Source organism: Mastomys coucha, unplaced genomic scaffold, assembly GCF_008632895.1.
Source record: "Mastomys coucha isolate ucsf_1 unplaced genomic scaffold, UCSF_Mcou_1 pScaffold15, whole genome shotgun sequence".
Lineage (NCBI taxonomy): Eukaryota > Metazoa > Chordata > Mammalia > Rodentia > Muridae > Mastomys > Mastomys coucha.
Window position 1 is genome coordinate 38,174,049 of NW_022196897.1, and position 21,865 is coordinate 38,195,913.

At 40.2% G+C, this 21,865-nt stretch overlaps 1 long non-coding RNA gene and 1 pseudogene across 1 annotated transcript; both read left to right on the forward strand.

Annotated features, from left to right (window-relative positions):
- Positions 1 to 9,376: 9,376 nt before the first annotated feature.
- Positions 9,377 to 13,746, forward strand: LOC116091979. Its single transcript, XR_004119133.1, has 2 exons — positions 9,377 to 9,595; positions 13,607 to 13,746. It is a non-coding gene; the product is annotated as an uncharacterized LOC116091979 (long non-coding RNA).
- A 5,275-nt stretch (positions 13,747 to 19,021) lies between these two features.
- Positions 19,022 to 21,065, forward strand: LOC116091977 (annotated as a pseudogene).
- The last annotated feature ends 800 nt before the right edge of the window (positions 21,066 to 21,865 follow it).

A 21,865-nucleotide genomic window follows, 5' to 3' on the forward strand; every position in this document is an offset into this window, starting at 1 on the left:
ATTTTCTGGACAATGCCAGCATTTGGATTTTTTTAAAATAAGTAAATTTCTTATTGACGGCAACTAAAAAAATAAATAAATAAATAAATAAATAATAAATAAATAAATCATGGAACAGATCTTTTCCTATACTTCCCATGCTCAAGACACAATAATACTGTCTATATGACAGGGTTGTAAAGATTAAATGGCAAAGAATTTGTGCCTTGATTTGCACAAATTTATGGTTACCCTGATTGGGGCCACAAGGAAATGAAGAAAAAAGGCAGACACACAGATACATATACAGAAAAGTCGGGATCAATAGACCATGAGCTCTGATGGAGACATACCACCATAGTCTTAGTTGCAGGAGACTAGACCTCAGTGTGCTTAATTTATACTTCTGAATCTGGAGGACACAGGTCTAGTGCATAGAGTTGAAGGAGGAGGCAAACTCAGCTAATTTCTGCTGTCTCTGTAGAGAGCAGTTTCAGGCTGTGACCATCCAGGAAGAGAAAGCTGTGGTCCATCTTCTGCAAACACTGTTACCATCCACAGGCTGTCCAGGAGAGGCTTACTCACCTCGTGCACTGCCCGCAAGCCTGACTGGAAAAGGCTTCGCTATTCCCATAACTCTGAGGCCCTGGGGGTTCCTTAACATGGCTGTGCTCATGTCAAATAAAACACATTCACTCATTTTAAAGCTATTCATTTCAGTGTCTTTACCATACTGACTCTTGAATACATTTGAATAGAACTACCACGTTCGTGTAAGTAATCACGGGTACAGTTCCATGACTTCATTCCAGAGCTCCATCATTGTAAACTGAAGTAATTCTAGGATATCTTCCTAAAATGATACAGCACACAGATCAAGTCCCATTGCTAATGTAAAATATTCATCACATCCCCCTTTCCAAACCTACCACTGCCAATTTAAATTTTTCTGTGTACTGGAATTTCACCGAATTAAGCATCACTCCAATAACAACAATAATGTAATATTTTTATATATCTTAGAAAAACATTTTTCACATTCATTAAGTTTAAATGAATTGTTGACAGTAGGCTTGGAAAATTTGGTTTTATGGAGATTTGAGGATGTAAAAATATTTTTAATGAATTTGGTCTGAATCAGCAACTGAAGTCAAACAATTAAAATGTCCAATTTGGGGGAATTTTTGGTAGCCTTCCAAAACTCCCCATGCTTTTATAATCACGCTGTTATATGATAGCACTTTTTTTTTTCATTATGCATGAGATTCCAACATTCAATTTGAAGCAATTATTATCTGTGACACAATATAATCAAAAGGCTACTGCTATTTGCTGAAGGATTCTTTGTTTGCCAAGATTATTAATAAAGTTATGCCGGGAGCACATACAGTACTACTTGGCACTCAGCAGCTGGCTCAGGCAACGGGAAAATAAATCAACATTCTCCATGCCTGCATTTTTCAATACTCCTGCCAGTATGTGGATTGGAGAGCGTTTTGTATTAAATAGCACTAATTGCCTTAATTGGCTTATGGCTAACAAACCCACCGTAGTGTTGTATGGTAAAAGCCATTGGGGTTAGTGGATGTTTGGGGGGCTTCCTTCCCTCCATCTTCAGTGGTTCAGATGGGATGCACAGAGTAACAGTGGGGAAGGTGGGTAATGTGGAATAGGGGGAGGAGGGTAAGATGCCCTCTCAAGTTAGCTCAGGGTATAATTATTAACACAATTTAGCAAACAATTAGACATGATATCAGGGCCAGTCTTGACTGAGTTCCTGACCAGCCTACAAACAAGTGAGAGTTCTTACTTACTCTTGGGACAGCTGTGCCTGTAATTGGGAGAGTCTTGTTTTAGGTGTTTAACACACAACCAAGGCAACAGCTCTTATCAAGTTGCCTTTCCTTTTTTCATAGCCCAAACACACACACACACACACACACACACACACACACACACACACACACACACACACACACAGGTTGACCCTGCCATTATTTAATTGAGTCCCTTTCATTTGATTTTTACAGAGATACATTTGTCCCAGGGGTTAGCCCACTGTTAATTACTAGGATCCAGTGAACACTACAGTCAACTTCATGTGTTAGCTCCTCTCCCAGACTGCAGATATCAGTTCTGCAGAAAGAGGCTAGCCCTGTGAAGATGAACACACCCTCTTATGGATTCTGTGCACAGGATGCCCATGTAAACATGTAGACATACATATTTTAATGCACTTGTTTTTAAACTCCTGAACTAGAACTCAAAGAAAATGTTTTAAGGTGGCCCTAATGGAAGTCCATTAACATCAAGTCTAAATAAAAAAAAAAAGAGCTCATGATACCCACTGTCCCCATAAACTGTCAGATGCCACCATTATCAAGAAATGACAGTACACTTTATTTACTGATGAATATAGCTAAAACCAAGCAAAGATGGATCCCCCATGGGTCTGCATGTGCTACTTCACTTTAAATATACTGAAAAGAAAAAAAGGCAGTAATGAACATGCGATCCTTTTATAACTCTGTTCTCCTCTCTTTGAAACTACTGTGTGATGTGCTGAAATCTCCTCCCAAATGTGATGTCATTACTAAGAACCTTTTCAAGGTGATTAAATCATGAGAGTGGAGCTACTGTGCCTTGTTCATCATGAAGGAACACAACAAGAAAATGCCATCTATGGAGCAAGACACCAGGACTCCCCCGAACTGGGCAAGGCTGATCCTTGCCTCTATAACAAGAAATGAAAGTGGTTGGTTTGCTCCCTAGCCTGTGCCATTTTATTGGAGTGGCAGACTGATGAAGATAGTGACCAAAGAAGTCCTGACTCTAAATCACTGTCCAAGTTCTATGCCCCAGTGTAGGGGAATGCCAGGGCCAGTAAGCAGGAGAGGGTAGGGTGGTGAGCAGGGGAAGAGGGGAGAGAACAGGGGTTTGTTTTTGTTTTTGTCTTTTTTATTTTATTTTATTTTATTTTTTTGGAGAGGAACCTGGGAAAGGAGATATTGTATATAACATGTAATAAAGAAAACATCTAATAAAAAATAAAAATTAAAAAAAAATCACTTTCCAGCTTAACACTCTCCCACAACTTCTGGCACTCACTATGGAAAGATGTAGAAAGTTAATAGCACTAAGACTCCTCCACATGACTGATGTCCTGGTAGACTCTGACCCAAGGACTCTCAGCCCAGACCATCTTGATTCCAGTTGGCAACTCTCAGCAGGGCAGGTCCCACTATGTGGTCTCTTCAGGGCACAAGCCCTACTTCTGTTGGGAAAATTCCCTCCTGTATCACCCTTTCTTTTCTTTTTTTTTTTATTGGATATTTTCTTTATTTACATTTCAAATGTTATCCCTTTCCCGGTTTCCACATCTCCTGGAAACTCCCTATCCCATCCCCTACATCACACTTTCTTGATCATCATGGCTTCACCTGCGTATCTATCTGTACTCAAATCTTAATTCCTCAAGAAAGACTTGTTGGATCATTCAATTCTGAGGAGGGGACACATAAACAAAAGCATTTAAGAACCACTGATAGATCAGGCGTGTGTAATATGATAATCCTTCCTCGACTTATTGACTTATTAACCACTTAGGAACAGTGACCTTTTTTTTTTCACATGTGAGCTCAGTCTGTAGTCTGGTCAATATTGTGCTAGGGTGGTACAGAATATAAATTTTTATAAGCTAAGCAAAGAAAATGATCTCAATTTCTAGGGAGCAAACAGGATTGTCACACACTGTCAGTGTTGATTATATATGATTACACAAAGTCCAGCAATCGCTAGTGAAAGGTGTGTTGTGTTTCTTCACACATAGAACTTGCCAGAGAAAGGTTAGCTCTTTGATACTTCTCGGTATTTGGCCTTACATTGAACTCAGCAAAGTTATATGACACAGTCAAAATTTTACTATAAAATTTAAAAAAAAATAAAGGTATGGAATGTGAATGCTGTAAAGGGAATATTTTGATATTTTGCTAAATTCTAAACATAGTATAATATATGAACTTTGCTTGGAAAAGATGACCATGACTCACTACAATAATAAACAATTTAAGATTTATTGGATAAATTACATTTAGTAAAAACAAAAAAATAGAATTCCACACTTAACCTGGGATGGAACCATTAAAGAAACCACTTGTAACACATTCAGGAGATATCTAAATCTGGGACATCCTTATTACTCCCAGCTAAGGTACGATATTAAACCCCATTGTCATTGCTTCATATTCATGTCTATGATGTAACTGAACTCTATCAAGAAATGTAGTCTTACTTCAATGTTATAATTTATAACACTGGAAATCCTGTACTGTATACATGCTTAGGATTGTAAGCCAGGCCCAGGTTTCCTTTAAACTAAAAATATTTAGGATGTTATTTAAAGAACCATTTTAAAAGTATAAAAGAAACAGAGAAGATAAGATTTCGAATAGAAAACCTAAAATCTGAGGGCCATAATAAACATCCAAAGGAAGTGAAAAACCAAAATATATTTGTCACACTGAAATGATTCAAAACCTGTTTTCATAGAAAATTGCTATAAACTACATAATGTGTTGCTTTATTTTCTGTTATCAAAACAAGTGACTTAAATACAAATGAATGTGGAATTCTTAGCAATTTCCTTTTAATATAACCATTTATCAACCCATTTTTAGCCTGCTGTATATAACTACTGTCCAAAACGTAATATTTCAGGATATATTTTCTTTAAAAGGGCTCCATAACAGCTAATAAAGATAAGTCCATATGCCATCATATCATAATGAATTTTCTCATAGAATTTAATTAGATGTGTGAATATGCGAATGCTAACATTTATTTACATCCTGGGCTAAATGTTCAAAGAGGTGTATGTTAAGCACACAATTAGAAGCAATGATGCATTAAATTAGCCCCACCAAGAACGTGTATTAATTTTAACGATGTTATGGAAGCTCCTTGGAAAACTGAGATAAGATTTTCTTTGCTCCATTTCGTTCTTTTGAGGTTCCTTGGCCGCCTAAACCTTTTATTTTTATTTCTCTATTTATTTGTTTACTAATTTATTTATTTTTACATATAGGTTTCTGGGAAATGGAGGTACAAAAGGACATTTTCTGTCTCACATCAGAAGGCTGTCCAGTGTTCTCATTAACCTACGAACTTCACCCTCTCGACCCCTGCCTCCTTTTGGTTTCCACTATGCAAACAGTGTCTAGCAACTACTTTCATAAACATCCAGAGCCTCTTCCAGCTAGGGAGGGAATTCCTCACTGCTGGAAACCTTCAGTGAATGTGCTCTTAAAAGTGTTACCTGGCTCCTGTTCCTTCCTCGAGCATTTTTAGTTGCAGATCTGGTACTGCTAGAAGGGAACCAGAGAAGCATATGGCTTGCAGTGGAGACTTCCTATCTAAATCAAACAGCATTCTTAAGAATAGTCTGGAATTATTTATAATTTGTGGTTGGACTGCCTTTTAGTTTGAAGAAGTTATTGTTTGAATGATGCCTTATTTCAAACTACACATAAACTGATGAAGACAATGACTGTCATTTATTGAGTCCTAACCTAGGATGAGATAGCAGACCAGAGCAATGCGGGACTGCCCAGGGAAGGTCTCTTGAAAATGATGTGCATGCAATCGATTTTATTTACATCTCCATTTATGGGAGTGGAAAGCAGAGCTCAGAGACTGAAAATTTTAATTTAACACCTGGTTTTGAAGCAACATTTCTTATCCAGTGTGCCAATTAGCAAATGCTAAATATTTGGGAGGAGTTTTCCTTAAACCCAATATTTCATTGATTATACTGAAGTTCTCTGCTAATTCTGTATAATGAAATCTGTTTAGCTTCTGAAATAAATTTCATGTACACACAGTACAGTACATGAGAGGACTTGGATAATGATACTATTATATATTGTGTTGGTCAAAGAAAATATGTAATTGGGATAAACATTTTGTATTGTCATAAATTTTTAAACTCCTTGTGAAGTGAACGCTTTGTGGTTACTCGTGTAATGAGCTTCTCTTCAAGAAGTCCTCTGACCTCAGACTTGTGTTCTAAATGGAGAATAGAAAGGAAAGAAACATTGGCATTTTGACCTCAGCGAGGACTGAAGGTTTGAAGTCATATGTTTCTTTGCTTGCAAGTGTAATTATGTGATAAAACTGTTACAGACTATTCCTTGGTTTTAATCTCTTAGAGTCGCTAATATAAAATTTAAAATTAAAGAGAAATTGCTAAGTAATCTTCAGGTCTAACTTTGTCCAGTTAGCACTCTAAAGTATGTATCATCAGAGCAAAGAAGAATTTGAGTTAGCCATGCCTTAGTTACTGTTCTATTACTGTGAAGAGACACAATGACCAACAACTCTTTCTTTTTGTTTTGGTTTGGTTTGGTTTTATTGTTTGTTTGTTTTTTGAGACAGGGTTTCTCTGTGTAGCCCTAGCTGTCCTGGAACTCACTGTGTAGACCAGGCTGGCCTCAAACTCAGAAATCTGCCTGCCTCTGCCTCCCAAGTGCTGGGATTAAAGGCATGTGCCACCCACTCTGACACACCCAGAATCAGAGACAAATTGAAATCATGTAACTTTTCTCATCATAATGCAATAAAAGTTAAAAAAAAAAAAAAGGCATGTGCCACCAATGCCTGACTCTTATAACAAAACAAAAATTAATTGGGAGCTTGATTACAGTTTTAGAGTTAGCCCATGATCATCATGGAGGAAAGCAGGTGGGCATAGTAGTGGAGCAGTAACTGAGAGTTTTTCATCCTGAACTACAGGGAAAGAGTGGGTGGGAGGAGAGAGGGATGGAGGGAGAGAAAGAGGGGAGGAAGGAGGGAGGGAGGGACAAGAAGAGGGAGGGAAAGGGAGAAGGAAAGGGACAGGGACAGGGAGAGAGACACTGAGTCTAGCATGGGCTCTTGAAAACTCAAAGCCCACCCTTAGATACACACATCTTCCAAGACTACATCTACTCCAACAAGGCCACACCCACTCAAATAAAACAACACATATTAATCTTTCCCAAATTGTTCTACTAATTATAGACCAAGAATTTGAACCTATGGGGACAACTCTCATTAAATCACCACAGGCAGTGAACATATTGTGTAAGAGTCCTCTCTTACTTTATGTGTATACATCAGATTTAAAAGTCATGGCACATTCTCAATCCCACTGTTAGAAATTTGTACTATAAGGGAATGGTTTGCGGTTGGAGATGTACCTTACTTGATAGAATAATTGCTTAGACTTCAGGAGGGTCTGTACTCAATCTCTGGTTCTATATAAACTAGGCTGGTGGTTTAGACCTCTAAATCCCAGCATCGTGAAGATGGAGGCAGGAGAATCAAAAATTCAAAATAATCTTTGGCTGCATAGAACATTCAAGACAAGACTGGATACATGAGATTCTGTCTTAAAGAAAACAAAAGCCAAACAGAAAAACAATGAAGAAAGTGGTTAACTACCAGTAAAATCACATCCGTAAGCTTACAGGAAGGGTGAGATCTCATAGGTCAATCAGTCCTTTCCTTATTGCCGGATGTAATATGCTAATATGATCTATGTTATTGTCATGGAGAGCAATTTTCTACATTTTTAATTTTTATTTATTTTGGAGCATGGTGGCTGGGGTCACACTTGCCGCAGAGCACCAGTGTTGGTCAGAGAATAACTAGTGAGATTTGTTTTTCTCCTTCCAGCACATGGGTCCCCCAGATTGAAATCCAGTTCTCAGGCTTGGCAGTCAGTGCGATTACCCATGGGACACTCTCACCAGGTCTTGTCATGGATGCCTTTTGGAATATGCCTCATGTCTCTTTTGTCAGTCTTCAGTCTAAATGATCCAATTTTAAACCTCCCATTTGCCCTCAGAGAAGGCACTTGAGAAGGTGATCAGATGCAGTATTTGACACCTAAAAAGGACCTTTAAAACAATACACGGGGAATTCTAGTCACTGTGAGAGGAGGGCAGAATGTACCTCCAGTTACCTTAGCTCCCGTGGTTGGAAATTCGTAGGTCTCACTGCTGCAGCCACTGATTCATTAAGTCTGGGTAGCCTGGGAATGTGTAATTCAATCACATTTCTAGGTAAAGCCCATAATGGCATTAAGGTTGGGGTAAAGATGAACTGAGAACTTCTTCCAAGATCTCTAGGTCACTTGTTTCTGTTATTGTGATTCCAAGTCTTAGAAGGGTACTACCAGTAATCCTTCGCATGAGTCCTGCCACAGCATTAAAAAAAAAAAATGATATTCCCAACCTTGCATTTGTATTTAGTGCTGAAAATTTTAAGATATGAAATAAGAGGCTTTTTAGGGTATTTACTTAGTGTGTTTACTTTTTGTTTGATTTGATCAATGTGATTTGATTAGTCTCCAAATTTCCATTCTTCTACAATTTAACCTTGATTATTTGGTTATTTTCTCTTGTTCTCACTGTCAGGGTAAATATTCAATATCTAACTCATGAAAAACAGAATCTTGACCTGAGGATATAACTTAGTGTAAATCACTCGCTTAGCTTGTTTGAAGTACTATTTTTAAGTCCCAGTAAAACACACACACACACACACACACACACACACACACACACACAATCTAATACAAAGCCATAATTATATAACTACTAGTTTGAAAAAAGTTTTAGGATCATAAAAGCCATTTAGTTGAGTGCATCCAGGTCACTCAGAGCAACCTGATGGTGAGAAGGTACAGTGTTCCCACCATCAGAAAATACCTCATGGCTTTCCCTTCCACTACTTAACCATACTTCGATAAATAACAATGTAGCAAGAGGCCGGATCATGACCTGACCTCAGCATGTCACAATTGTTAAGTGGTGATGTCTGGATTCTGTAGAAGCCAGTCATGGGGCAGGCAGGCAAGGGACATGGAATCTGTGGTTCTAATCACTGAGGTAATGGTCTAGTATTGGGCAGGGCACTCCACCTGTTCCAGAGGAGACTGAGTTCATTTGAAAGCAGTGGCATGGACAGCATTCACTTCCTCTAGGGAAGACACCATCAGTTTCCTCTGGCAGCTGTTCAAGAGAAAGCTTTCCTGTTGTCTATTACCATAACCATATATTGTCTGTGTTCTTTCCTGGACAACTTTTATTGATGAGTAATTATTTTGCTTTCTTCTTCCAATGCTGAAAAAGCCACTGTGCTCTGCCATCTATGTATACAAATGATCAGAAGGTGGGCAGCATGGAGGGATAGCAAGCTCTCCAAGCTCACCACCACCACAGCTCCTCAACCTCAACTGAAGGACAACCCTCTCACAATCAATTTCCTTGTGAGAACATCAATGCCATTGTGAGAACTTTATCTTGGGGCAAAGTGCAGTGTGTTTCATGGACAGTGATCAGCTGTTCTGTGAGGATCTCTCCGAGCTCATCCACAGGTAAAGAGCTCACCCATGCTCAGTGTTCATTTATTCACAGCAATCAGAAAATAGAAACAGCTTTGCTTTTCATCAACTGATAAATGGATAATAAAAATGCAACACATTCACACAAAAGAATTCTGTTCATCTGTAAAGAAAATGTATATGAAAATGCCAGAGAAAGGAATGGAGATGAAAGGAATCATTCAAAATGAGGTAACCAAAATACAAGCTCTGTATACTGTCCTTCATGAGGACCTTAGATTTTCATCTTTAGTCATGTGGGTTTAAAGTATCCACAGAAGTCAGAAAACTAGAAAGAGGCCTGGAGGGTGAGGGTGGGGAGTCCCAAGGAAAGGAATATGATGGAACATCGGTGATACAATGTGGGAAAGAGGAATAGTGAGCCAGAAAGGGTTAAGTAGAATAGGAGTGAAAGGGCAGCATAAAGGAGAGGGTATGAGGAGGGATAACTAATGCTAAGAGCTTTTAGAAATTATATGTATATATGTATATATGTGTATATGTATACACACATATATACATATATATGACACCTGTTGTTACAGGAGCCTCCTAGAGTACATACATATTGCTTGTATATATATATATATACATACATATATACACATACATATACATATATGTATGTATATATATATATAATGTACAAATACATCATATACATATGCTACAAAAAAGGAGTTTAAATAAAATTATCTAAGCGGGTGAGGTAATACTTCTTCCAGACACTATAGACTATCAAAGAAAAGCTCAATTCCAGAAATAAGTTACCTCCTTTAGTGTGTTATTAAAGCTCAAGAGTAGAAGCCTCAAGAGGAGGAAGGGAAATAGGGCAGTGTGTGGTCTACAGAACGCATGGAGCTTCTCAGGATCAGCACACCCCACTTCCCGAATGGCTCTGAGCACTTGTCTTACTGGAAACGATACACTTTTATGAAGCATTTATACATCTGCTACATTTCATACTATTGAGGCCTGGTAGTAGAGATTAAATAGACTACACACAATTTCTGTCTGAAATCCTGAAGAATCTGATGAGATCAGACTAAGCATAGGGAGGGAAACATAACATGTCACTCAGTGCAAAACCTAGAGGGTTCTAGATTTCTTACTTTGTCTTCTACCTAGAAGCCTAAATTTCTTGCATTCTCTTTAGAAAATATTACAATAAAGCTATTTAGATCTCAGTACTTTATTATTATATCCCTCAGTTTTCAGAGATTAAAAAGCAAATAAACTTGTTTTATTTTAAAAGCAAAGTATTGTTTTAATTTTTCAGAGTACATATGTGTTGGATCAGCTCAGTTTCTATCAACAGAAAATTGTGAGGAGGGTAAGGAAATAAAGACATGGAGAAAGGAAAGGAGAGATGGAGGAAATTAAAGTTTTCCTCATGGATGCTTCATCTTGGCATTAAATGCACTTTGCAAGGACTGCGGGAGGGTGTTTGGTTTTTAGAAAGTCAAGAAAGATTTGGATTGCAGACTTCCCTGCAACTCAGTTGCACCAGACTGCGGTGCGGATGTTGGCAGTGCAGGCCGTGCAGGAAGCAATAGACAGGCCAGTGCTGGTGATGCTGACAACTTTCCAATTAAAGTGGCCTTGAGTGTAACCTTTCTGGAGCAATTCCTGACTGATGGAAAAGTTTTCATGTTTTGCCCAGTTAGATCATTAGAAATGGAGATGTGGGCTCCCCAGGGTGTCCCCTCATTCCCCTTTGAAACCAAGCATGCCTCATTTTAATAGAAATACATGTCAGTGGACCATTTCTGCTTCTTCTGATCTATCACCTGACTCCAGAAAGAGGACAAAACCACACCTTATGGGGGGATGGCGAAATAGACTTTTGAAACCAAAATTGTATGATGTGTCATTAAACGTGATTTCTTTTTAAGAATTCTCTCACTGGTAATTATTCTTATTATGTAGGTGGACAGTCTCCTCATATAGATAAAGACCTTTGCAGCTGCTCTCATCCTGGGCCTCTCGTCTGATGCACACTTTGTAATTAGCGTGGATGTAGAGCCTCACATTTGCAGGCAGCCTCCCTTTTCTGTCAGATCGGTTTTGAATCTGGGCTGTGTTCAGCTGCAGAGGGCTGATAAGCATTTCCAAAATCTCTGTTCACGACAAACAGCACTTTAATCTCGTCTTTCAATTTTCAGTGCACTCATTACACAAATTCAGCTCAAAGAACCTTGATGCATGAAAATTCGCCTTCCTGCATGTGCTACAATCCCCTTTAACCTTTTCTAAAATACTCTGATCCTCCAGGCCATTTGTCCCAGGAAAATGTCGGCCATGGTATACTTATAAAATGGAGAAAATTTATCCTCAAGGCCCTTGAATGTTAAAGTTGAGTTAAATGTTAGCTATTTGTTCTAATTGAGGATGAGGGAAATGATGTCTTCAATTTTAACCTAATTTTCATAGAATAAACATCATTACATAGAGATAAATCATATTTCTGTGTAATACATTCATATACAGAATCCTCAGACTAGCTCTGCTCTCTGACAAGACTTGTTCCTCCAAATCTCAAGCCAATTAGCACCAATTCCAATCAGTTATGTAAGCATTAGCATGTTCGCCTGTGTATGTAACGTGTCAGCGAGCAGCTTGCAGGAGATGACATTCTTAAAGTGTCAAATGGCTTTTCTTAAAATGTGCTTAGGTCTTTATTTGCATTATACCCTGGGCTCTGATTTTAAATTTTCCAGTCAAAAAACATGTGGGCCAACTGCTGTGCTTTGCCTCACTGTAGAAATGGGGTGGGGCTGAGGAGGAATGCATATGAGCTGTGGAAAGACTCGAAGGTGCAGTAACTCAGAGAGCTCCTCTCATAGGGTAGCAAGAATTACTTTTTTTTCCCCATTTTATCAGCCTCCACATACTTTTCCTCAAAAGTAAATCATGAAGAGTTGAAGACAAAATAGTCCAATGTTTTTACCCTGCTTAGGGTGTGAACAGTTAAGCACATCTATAGTCCAAATTAAAAAAAAAAAAAAATGGGCTGGCGAGATGGCTCAGCAGGTAAGAGAACTGACTGCTCTTCCGAAGGTACTGAGTTGGGATCTCAGCAACCATATGGTGGCTCACAACCACCCATAATGAGACCTGACGCCCTCTCCTGGTGCGTCTGAAGACAGTTACAGTGTATTACACTGGAACAAGCAAGGCTGGAGCAAGTGGGGCTGGAGCGAGCAGGGCGTCCTGAGTTCAATTCCCAGCAACCACACGATGGCTCACGGACATCTGTACAGCTACAGTGTACTCATACACATAAAATAAATAAATCTTTTCAAAAAATCTTATATTGACATAAATAGCTATAGTAAAAGGTAGGTTTTATGATAAATCCTAGCACCTCGGGCAAGAAATTTTTCAAAAGTGACAGAAGATTTTCTTGACAGAAGAGCAACCTCCCACACTCCTGCATGCACATGCCCCTTCCTCAGGAAGGCGCAGCATAGAGTGAGCCCCCAAGGGTACTACACAGTTCTCTAAGTTTGAGTTTGGAGCCTGGCCTCCCACACCTCCACCAATCCCTTTCCCACTGCTAAAAAGCCAGAAAGAGCTTTGGAAAGGTGGGCATGTTTTGTGTTTAGGTAAAGGATTAGGCAAATGAGCTGCAAAGTGTTTCACGAAATAAAAGAAAAAACAGTTACATGATGACAAACAGCACTCTCCAGAGAGCTCACTGAGATCCACCCAGGGGCTTTGCTAAATGTGCAAAGAAGATGGTTTACTTGGTAGCAAGAAATGTCAGTTTCCTTGAATACAGCAGAGGGCCTTAAAAAGAAAAGGAAGAGGTTTGGGACACCACCACTTTCTCTGCATGGATAAGCTCAGCTTCCTGACTTCTCTGATCAGGGCATCTGAACCAGAGAAGGTGAAAGGAAACATTCCAAGAGACAGTGGGGTGAGACTACTGTGTTTTCCTGTTCCCAAATCTCGTTGGGCTATCTACTTTAAAGGAAACCTCTTACAATCATGACCCAAAGGCGCTTTTCAAGAGACATAGTCCCAGGGGATTGTTAATTAAATACTTATATTTAAAATTCAATATTTAATACAAAGTAGCTATTTATGTAGGATTCTAAGGGCTCTGGGGTTAGGTGGGCCTCATCTCTATGCCATTAGGCATGAACAATAGAAATTTTCATGTGGTAGAAGTTCCTCTTTGTCATTCTCTTTTGTTAGTGATCCATGTGAAAGAAAAGATTGGAGCTGCCTCCTGAAGTGTACCACTATCTCAGAAGAGTCCCTAGATGAAGACAAGAACAGAATGATAAATTCCTGGCATCTGTCTGTTCTCATTAAAGAAGTCCCGATGGCTTGGCCATTTGTGCTGTACAGTTGTATGATAACTTAGATCCCTGTGGTTATTCCACATCTAAAACATGACTGTCGGCTTCAGACTACTATATTAACATGTAAGTTCCACCCTTGATGACTCTCAAGTAGCTTATACGTCACTATGAAGTATCTAGACCTTTCCTTGGTGTGGTCTGTGAGCGATCTATTAGGTTCAGCTCTCAGGGCACAGGTGCCTCATCCATGGGATGTGATGAAGCACTCACTGGCTGCAACACCATGCTTCATGTAGTCCTTCTTTATTCTTCAGAGTCTCCTCCATTCTTGATTGAGTAGCTATATGTGTCTACAGTAGGTCTTTAACTTGTTTTCCTTTCAGAGGGAAGTCAGAAGCAGGCTCAAATGCTCTTGATTACTTCGCTTTATTTATCATGGTTGTGTTGTGTTGCTCTTTTGCTTGAAAGAAATTCATGACATTTTCCAATAAATCTAGAAGGATCTCAGTCTGGCTCACTAGAGCCAGCAACATTATCAAGTCAGCAACAGTTTACTGCATTGCAGATATAAAGAAGATAATGCAAGGCTGGGGAGGTAGCTCAGGGGAAAAAGTACTCCCCAAGCAAACATGAGGGCGGAAGTTCAAGTTCCCCAGAACCTCTGCAAAAGTTGTGCAATGGTAGTAGCTGTCTGTAGTCCTGGGAGGCAGAGACAATGGATGGGGCAAGCTGGCTAGCTACACCGGACATAATTGGGGTCAGCTAGAGATCCTCTTTCAAGAAGTAAATTAGAAGTTAATCAAGAAAGATGGCCAAAGGCAAACTTCACATGCATGCACATATGTACATGCATAGTGACATACAGATGTGAATACCCATTCAGAAACACACATGCACATCACACCCAAAGAAGATAACAAAAAACAAATAGGCCAGATGTTTACTGCTTAACCACCTAGGCCTAAAGTGAAAGCTAGAAACAACATAATAAAGCAAACATAAAATTATGACAACCCAAGGTATGCATCATAACACCTCATTTCTCAAAGTAGACTCCATGGATGCTCAAATCTGTTCTTCCAGATCTGTGAGTTTTGCTATAGGGAAGCCGACTACTACATATGAAAGTGGCTCCTTTCTCCTTATGATATCACAGACATAGTGTTGGCTTTTTAGAAGGAGGATAGGCTTACAACTTTTGTTGTGAAACACACACACACATCCCCATACACACAACACACACACACACACACACACACACACACAGACACACACACACACACACAATTTTGGGGCACAGCAAGCCAGATCAAACCAGAACTGGAGCTGCTCCTATGAAGTGTCATATAATCAAACTGAACTTCAAATCTGATCAGCTTCCTTAAATCAAGAACTGAAGAAATCTTTTGATTGAGTTGGTGTAAAAAGAGATCTCCTGTGCCTTATAAGGAAAGTCACCTTGAGACCACCAGACTGCCTGATGTTTGTTTTTCTCTGTCCTTTGGCTCTTTCTGCCACTAGGAGCCCCTAGACGTCCTTCACCAGAAACCTGTTCTATTTTGTAAGATGAGTTGTTGCCCAAGGCTAGAATCACAAATAAAAGCCATTTCTTTTTTTTTTTTTTTTTTGAAATTAGATGTGCTGTAACTTTATCTTTTGATAGAAGGCAGTACACTGAGGACTTATTTATGACATGCAGAGGTATCTCCTTCAGCTCACTCAGGATGTGCCATCATCAATTTATTCTTGTCTTTCCTCAGGAATGCCAAAGCTTAGAATTCTTCTCATACCAAGCAAAACATTCAACACATTCCACTCTAAACTTAAACAGATAGGGACTAGCTAAGAAGTTTCAGATGTAAGTTTAAGGTCTCCTAAAGGTTTAACAATATCTCCAACCTCATGATCATCAGAAAACTTTCCTTGGTAGTCAGCCGAGTGTTTTTCTGTTACTGTGTTATTATAAAAATGGTCAGTGGCTTAATTTTAGATAACTTTTGAGAATAAGATTGGATGGGGATAGAAAGCGTTAGTTATTTTTTGAATATAATAGCTGAAGGAAAGGATTGATTGCTGGAGTCAATGTGAAAAATATGGGCTGCACAAGAAAAACGCCTGGATACCAGGGAGGGTTAAGAAATCAAAGCAGGACACAGCCTGCATGCAAGGAAAGCACACATACTCTCCGAAGAAGCCCCTCTCACAGAAGCCACCATTCAACGCAAGAGCAGATGGGCACCAGTGTTCAAGCACAACAGAACAGTGCTTCAGTAAGGCAAGACGAGCTTGTTCCTTCAGTGCAGAACAATGCCAGAGATTAGATTAATTTATTTTTATCTGAATTAAATAAACATTCTAATTTCTTTAATCTTTCTTTAAAAAAAACTATGGAGGGGTGAGTGGGAGAATGTGTATACATTCCACCACATATATCACATGTATTGAGGTCAGAGGGCTACTTCAGGGGGTAACCTTTACCTACCTGTCTTGTTTGAGAATGAGTCTCTTTAAATGTTTGTTGCTTTTCACCAGTAACCCATGAGCTTTCAGGAATTCTCCTGTTTTAGCTTCCCATCTTGCCATGGTAGCATTCAGAAGACATGCGTTCTAAGGATGCACACTCAGTTCTTCATGTGACCATTTCATTATCTTGTTATGACAAGAGAGTTGGGACCAGCAGGCATGTGGGGCCCTAGCTCTGCTTGGCAGCACATAGGGCTCTACAGTTTCCTAATGTAAGAGAAGAACTTGGCTCTGGTCTACAGAATCTGCATTGAAGCCTTCAGCCACATTTCCTATGAAGGTTCCTGTGTGCTGCCTCCTGATGCAATTAGCAACTGATTCCAAGAAAACTGCAGGATTATTTAACAGAATTCATTAAAGATAAAGAACAAAAGAAACACCTGAAACAGAGCAGGTCTCCAATTTATCCCTGAAATCTGGGTCAAGAAACAGTTGAATCTTAATGTTCATATTCAAAATGTCTGTGGTTCTACCAGAAGCCCTAAACCTCTTGCACAGTTGTCTACAATTCAGTAGAACCTTGGGAGAAGTTTCTAGTTAAAGTTATGAAAGACCTTTCCTCTTCCAAGAAAAAGCATGGAATTCATTTTGTTTTAGCTTGCTATTCCTGGACATGGCACCTGCCCTTGAGTGTGTTTCATATGCCCTTGAGTTTCTCCATTGGAGAAAACTGATTTCCCTTTATCAGAACCTATCAATTGCAAATAGCTTCTTGGTTAGGTGTAGGACCCTGTGTTTCCTTTACCCTCCTTAGGACCCCATCTGACTTGAACATGTACAGGTCTTGCTTGGTAATTTTGTCTTACTGTTTTTGTTTGCTTGCTTAAATTTTGGTTTTGTAGCTTTTCTTTTTTTTTAAGAGAGAGAACATGGAATTGAATGCACAGGAAGGTGAGGAGGATCTGGGAGGAGTTGGGGGAGAGGATATCAAACATTTTAAAATATATCAAAATAGATTTTAAAATATTAATAAAGTATATAAGAAGAAAAAAAACATATAGCTCTTCATGATCATAAGAATGACAGTCTCATGTTTACATTGTATAAGAGCTTGGGACATATAGTTGAAGCCCGACTCTGTTAGCTGTCGCTGTTTTCCCCTGGCTGACTGTGGTAGGTATACTCCATAGAGTCTTTCCACATTCTTGCCCTATTGTTTACTTTAAGAGATAAGGTAAACCTACAGCTCTAGGACTCAAGGCTGTGGCCACTGTGTTTCTCCCTAGAAGCTGTAAAGTACCAGTCAAGAGCACTTTGGAGAATGTGTTTTGTGAAAAGGGAGGAGGAAGGGAGGGGTAAAGCGCAGTGTTGTGGGCTGCAATGCTGTATGTAGCCATTGGCTATGGACTGAGCCAGCAACTACTCCACGGGCTAAGCTCGTATGGCATCAATGCAATCAGTGTACATTGGTCTGTTGGACCGTGAAAGGCAGTCTGTGTTCTTGGTTGAGTGAGGCTTACTCCGGAGACCCAGTAGAAAATTCTACAAGGGAAGAACAGTAAAGCTACGTCCCCAGACATTGGGCTGCTGATACTACGAGCCCTCACTCCATTATCCTGCGGCTAGACAGTGCCCTAACCCCCCAGTATTCTGGCTAGACTTCACCCCCACAGTCATCTGACTACATCCAGGTATGCCCTGCCCCTAGGAACAGAAAGGTAGCACAACCAACTATAAAAGGAGTTGCTTGACCTCTCCTCGCTCTCTTAACCTCTTAAGTTCTTGTTTTTACTCTTACCTCTTGCTCCCTCTCTTCTTCTCCCTTCCCCCTTTCTCCATGTGGTCATGGCCAGTCTCTATTTCTCTACCTTTTCTCTCTCTATCTCTTTTCTATAATAAACGTCTTAAGATCATTGACTGACTCCTTTCATCTAGACTCGCAGCCATGCTGGAACAATGGTTTAGGCCTTCTTGTAAAGAGCCACTTCTAATCTGCCAGAGGAAAGTCTTCCAGCTCCAGCCACAAGACCAGACCAAGGACTCTTGCCCCATGCCCAAGCGGGAACCACTGGGTCACCCCCTTTTCTCTCTGCCCCTTTCTTCCTTCATCCAGGGGCTGACTGAGTTGCACCCCCACGCCTCCCCCTCCCTGTTCTCAGCTCTTCCAAAATATCCAGCAGCATCTGGGATGTCTGAGACTGAGAGCCCATGGGGCTGATCCTTCTCCACACCCCCCACAGACATCCTCTGATTGGGACAGTGGCTCCCTACAACCAGATGGAGTATCAGAGGTCTGGCAGGACACCAGTTACCCTCCCCACCTTTATTATTTCCCCAGCACCCAGTACAGCGCCCAACAGGGGTCTGTTCTGTTTTGTTTGGTTGTTTTACCAAGCCTAAGAGCTTCTGCGTTTATTGAAATGTATTTTGTACTATTCATCTCCTTAACTCCTTCATTTAGAAAATAAGAAGATATATCATCTATATATTTCACATACGCTAGAACATTTTAATATGGGTTGCTAGGAATGATAGTTCAATCATTTATCAAGTATTTATTGGTCATATAACTATGGGCCAAGTCAAAAAAATCAATCAAACGACAAACACACAAAAAACCATGGCACTGTTTCCATGAAGCCTGTATTCAATTATAAGGAGATAAATGGTGGAGATTTTTTCCGTTAAGGGGAACTTACACTGTGATCACATTAAATACAACAGTAAGTACTTAACTTACTCCTCTTGAATCACCCCAGTGTAGACTAGGTTTGCCATGCAAGTCTAACATGGTCCAGCCCTACCACCCTGCTCTGTACTACTACTTAGCTTTCCCATCAAGATGCCTGAAGAAGTGCACCATGGAGAGGAAGAGGTGGAGACCTTCGCCTTTCAGGCAGAAATTGCCCAGCTCACATCCTTCATCATCAATACTTTCTACTCAAAAAAAGGAGATTTTCCTCCAGGAGTTGATCTCTAATGCTTCTGATGCCCTGGATTGATAGATTTGGAATGAGAGTCTGATGGATCCTTCCAAGTTGGACAGCTGGAAAGAGCTGAAAATTGACATCATCCCCAACCCTCAGGAGGGCATGCAGACTTTGGTAGACACAGGCATTGGCATGACAAAGGCCTCATTAATAACTTGGGAACCATTGCTAAGTCTGGTAGATCCTTCACTGTTCATGCAGACCAAGGTGAGCCCATTGGCTGGGGTACCAAATGATCCTTCACCTCAAAGAAGACCAGTCAGAGTACTTAGAGGAGAGGAGGGTCAAGGAAATGGTGAAGAAACACTCACAGTTCATAGGCTATCCTTTCACCCTCTACTTGGAGAAGGAAAGACTGATGATCAGTGATGATGAGGCAGAGGAAGAGAAAGGTGAGAAAGAGGAGGAAAATAAGGAGGATGAGGAGAAGCCTAAGATTGAGGATGTGGGATATTACAAGAAGGATGATAGCTGCAAACATAAAAAAAAAAAAAAAAAAAAAAAAAAAAAAAAAAAAAAAAAACCAAAAAAACAAAGAAGATCAAGGAGAAGTACATTGACAGGAGAGCTGAATAAGGCAAAGCCTATCTGAACCAGAAATCCAGATGACATCACTCAAAAGGAATATGCTGAGTTCTATAAGAGCCTCACCAATAATTGGGAAGGCCATTTTAGCAGTCAAGCACTTCTCTGAAAAAGGGCAGTTGGAATTCAGGGCATTGCTCCTCATCCCTTGGCGAGCTCCCTTTGACCTTTTTGAGAACAAGAAGAACAACAACATCAAATTGTATGTCTGTCATGTATTCATCATGGACAGCTGTAGTGAGCTGATACCTAAGTACCTCAACTTTATCCGTGGTGTGTTTGACTACAAGGACCTGCCTCAGAACATCTCCTAAGAAATGCTCCAGCAGAGCAAGATCCTGAAAGTCATCTGCAAAAACATTGTGAAGAACTGCCTTGAGCTCTTCTCTGAGTGGGCTGAAAACAAAAAGACCAACAGTAAGTTTTATGAGGCGTTCTCCACAAATTTAAAGCTTGGAATCCATGAAGATTCCACTGTGTCAACCTCCTCTCTGAGCTCCTTCATTACCACACCTCTCAGTCTGAAGATGAGATGACTTCCCTGTCAGAGTATGCATCTCAAATGAAGGAGACACAGAAGTCCATGTACTATATCACTGGTGAGAGCAAAGAGCAAGAGGCCAACTCTGTCTTGGTGGACAGAGGGATGTGTGGAATTGGGGCTTTGAGGTGGTATGTATGACTGAGCCTATTGATGAGTACTGCATGCAGCAGCTCAAGGAATTTGATGGGAAGTATGCATGACTAAGGAAGGCCTGGAGCTACCAGAGGATGAGGAAGAAGAGAATGAAGGAGAGCAAGGCAAAGTTTGAGAATCTCCCCAAGCTCACGAAGGAGATATTGGACAAGAAGGTTAAAAAGGTGACAATCTCCAATAGCTTTGTGTATTTCCCCTATTGCATTGTGGCAAGCACCTATGGCTGGACAGCCAACATGGAACGCATCATGAAGGCCCAGGCACTGTGTGACAACTCTACAATGTTGAGTCTACAATATGATGGTCAAAAAACACCTAGAGATTAACCCTGACCACCCCACTGTGGAGACCCTGAGGTAAAAGGCTGAGGCAAACAAAAACAACAAAGCTGTCAAGACCTGATGGTGCTGCTGTTTGAAACTGCTCTTCTCTCCTCTGGTTTCTCACTTGAGGAACCTCAAACCCACTCCAACCGTATCTACCGAATGATTAAACTAGGTCTGGGCATTGATGACGATGTGGTCACTGTGGAAGAGTCCAGTGCTACTGTTCCTGATGATATCCTCCCACTGGGGTATGATGAGGATACCTCTCACATGGAAGAAGTGGATTAAAGGCTCCTAGGAAGCTCTGCCCTCTGTACAGTATTCTTGTGGCTCCCCCAGCAACCTTGACTGGCCCTGACCCACTTGGTTCTTTGCTCATGTCTACAAGAATCTCTTCTATCCAGTCCTTGTGCTTTAAGGCAAGAAGATCTCCTCCCACAGAATAGCAGGGTTGGGGTTTGTTTGTTTTATTTTGTTCTGAAATTAAAAGTATGCAAAATAAAGAAGATGTGGTTTTTTTTTAAGTACTTAACTTACTGGAGTTACAGTAATATAACACTGGCAGGAAAAACTAACAAGGCAAGGGGCGTTCTGTAGCTCTTGTTGACTGTACTAGCCTAGCAAAGCTGCTTTTAAGGTGACAGTGAAGATGGATGAGTATCTGTCAGGGGCTGGAGAACAACTCTGAATTAGCCAGACTAAAAAGTACCAGACAAGGGAGAGGATGCAGGGCTAGGTCTGAGAAACAGGCAAGAGCTATATGATGGAGGATCTAGACAAATGACGGTGGAAAAGTTTTGTATAACTTGACATACAAAAAAAAAAAAGTATCCTCCAAAAGAGGATACTCAGATGGCCAATCTGGAAATGATATTTCTGGTTCTAAAGGGGGACAGGAAAGTTGAATTTCAGTGAACGCCGTAGGTAGAACAAGTTACAATGACAAATTGTGGAATGGGGACACTATTTCCATTAAAGATCAGATTTTGATCCTACTCCCTAGATAATAAGAAATATCACAACAAAGAATTCTCAATCGAGGAACTCCGAATGGCTGAGAAGCACCTAAAGAAATGTTCAACATCCTT